At 39.0% G+C, this 2752-nt stretch overlaps 1 pseudogene; it reads left to right on the top strand.

Annotated features, from left to right (window-relative positions):
• The first annotated feature begins 225 nt into the window (after window positions 1–225).
• Window positions 226–1134, top strand: LOC131911647 (olfactory receptor 52J3-like; annotated as a pseudogene).
• Window positions 1135–2752: the final 1618 nt, after the last annotated feature.

The following is a 2752-nucleotide window of genomic DNA, read 5'->3' as shown; positions in this document are numbered from 1 at the left end:
TCACAAAAAAAGCATTGTGAAAAGACATTATTCAAAAGATACTTATATTTAAAAGGTATTCAATTTAGAAATATATGAAAATATATAATCACAACAAAATAGGAAATATTAACATTTTCCATACATTGTGGGTATAAACACTTAGACAAGACAGTGTTGACCTGTTTTATTCTCCCATTTTTCCCTAACAGGAGGATGAAGTTCATTTCTTCCAGAGAGTGCAGGATGGCATGCTGTCACAATATGAGTGCTATCCACCTAGCCACATTTTTCCTTGTTAGAATGTCTGGTCTGGAAGAGGTCTGTTCCTGGATCTCTCTGCCTGTCTGTACTTTTACCTTGTGTCTTTAATTGGCAATATCACAATTCTGCTAGTCATCAAGACCTAACTTTCTAGGAGCCCATGTTCTTTCTGGCTATTCTTTCATCAGCTGCCTTGGCCCTTCCTACAACCTGTGTTCCCTACATGCTGAGTATCAAGTGGTTTCATGTTCATGAAATTAATGTTGGTGACTGTGTGGTTTAGGTGTTTTTGACTTATTCCTTGACTGGCATGGAGACTGAACTGTTGATGATGGCCATGACATTTGACAGTTATGCAGCCATTTGTGCTCCACTCTTCTACACATAACAATATCGACATCTTGGGTGTTGGTAGGCATCAGTATATGTGTTATAAGCTTCCCACCCTTGTTTATATGTCCAATGATCTATTTCATTTACTACCTATCCTTTTGTAAGGTCATATAAATAGCACATTCGTAATGTGAAAACATAGGCATTGCTAAATTGTTGCATGGAAACATTTATATCAATGCTGTGTATGGCCTTTTTGTGATCTCTTTTTTTCTTCTTAACCTGGTCCTTATTGGTATCTCCTATGGGTACATTCTCCATGCTGTGTTCTGCCTCACATCTCAGGATGCATGGTTAAAAGCTCTCAGCACATGTGGTTCCTGTGTTGCTGTTCTCTGTGTTTTCTACATCTCAACAGTCTTCTCTTTTCTCATTCATTGGTTTCAACACAACATAACACACTACATTCACATTCCTATTTCAGTTCTCTAGTGTGTTATTCCTCCCCACTTTGATCACATCCTTTATGATGTGAGGACAAAGCAGATGAGAGAATAGTGACTATTCTATTTGTTTACCAATATATAAGATACTTCTGGTTTTATTCTCTGGATTTTGTTTCTCATAAGAAGACCAATATTTCCTTGACTCATTGAATATGTTCTGTTAACTGTCATATACTTCTGTTTGCAATGCAAGCTGGTTTGTATCTGACTGTGAACTAATAGAATCAGAGAATAGCTAAAAATTCAAAATGTATCAAGTTCAAAAACAGGTAGGCTATCTTGGATGGAGTATTTTGGAAGTGATGTAGTCTCTGCTTGTATGTATTTGTAGCTGGAGTTTTTCTGCCTGGCCCACAGTCAGGACAAATCTCTGTCACCCGCCAATCCCACAGCTGCTCAGACCCAACCAAGTAAACACAGAGACTTATATTACTTACAAACTGTATGGCCATGGCAGGCTTCTTGCTAACTGTTCTTATAGCTTAAATTAATCCATTTCCATACATCTATACCTTGCCACATGGCTCGTGGCTTACCGGCATCTTCACATGCTGCTTGTCCTGGCAGCAGCTGGCAGTGACTCCTTCTGCCTTCCTGTTCTTTCTTTTCTCCTCTGTTAGTCCCGCCTATACTTCCTGCCTAGCCACTGGCCAATCAGTGTTTTATTTATTGACCAATCAGAGCAATTTGACATACAGACCATCCCACAGCATGTATTCAAACAAGAAAGTTTATAGCTTATTTTCTGGCAAGAGAACAATATTATATTAGTATCTTCTGCTAAGTTGACTGGAATAAATTGCCCTGGAAATTTGAATTTCTTCTCTCCCTTTCACCCTCTCTCCTTCTGCCTCTCGCTTCCTCTCTCCATCCCTCTTTTCCTCCCTCCTCCCCTCCTTCCCCCTTCCTTTTTTCTTCCTTCTTCCATTTTTTCCTTTCCCACCTTCTCTTGCTTTCTTCCCTAATTCCTTGGGTTCATTTTATGCATAACTGACTTGTCATGTTATTTGCATTCATTTTGTCTCCTTTTGTACATTTTGAGTCATTCTAACTATAGAGGAAAAAACATGAAAAAGACTTCATCCCAATATCTACTTTTATGGGGTTGGTATTCTGTAAAGCTAAAGTCCTAGGTTCAAAACAGTTCTTCCAAATCCATAACAACTACCTTATTTCAAAACAGCATTATATTTCGGCTGTTGAGATAAATAGTTAATGTGTATGCTACCAAATCTGATAACCTGAGTTCAAACTTTGGGACTCTGGTGGTGGAAGGAGAGAGTCCACACCAGTAACCTGTGTTCTGACTTCCACATGTAAGCTAGGGCAAGTGTACATAGAAGCATGTGAATGCCTACCCCATTAAATAAATGTAAACAGAGATATTATTTATCTTTTATCTCTTCTGTTTTTCCCTTGTATCTATCTTTTCATTGGTTCTTTTTTTTTTTTTTTTTTTTTTTGGTTTTTCGAGACAGGGTTTCTCTGTGTAGCTTTGCGCCTTTTCCTGGAACTCACTTGGTAGCCCAGGCTGGCCTCGAACTCACAGAGATCCGCCTGGCTCTGCCTCCCGAGTGCTGGGATTAAAGGCGTGCGCCACCACCGCCCGGCTCATTGGTTCTTGTATGGAATCTTGATTACAAATTTTATTTTAAAAATGTACTAACTGA

The sequence above is a fragment of the Peromyscus eremicus genome, chromosome 1 (assembly GCF_949786415.1).
Source record: "Peromyscus eremicus chromosome 1, PerEre_H2_v1, whole genome shotgun sequence".
NCBI lineage: Eukaryota > Metazoa > Chordata > Mammalia > Rodentia > Cricetidae > Peromyscus > Peromyscus eremicus.
Note: the sequence above shows the minus strand (reverse complement) of the source record. Positions and strands in the feature narration are given on the sequence as shown.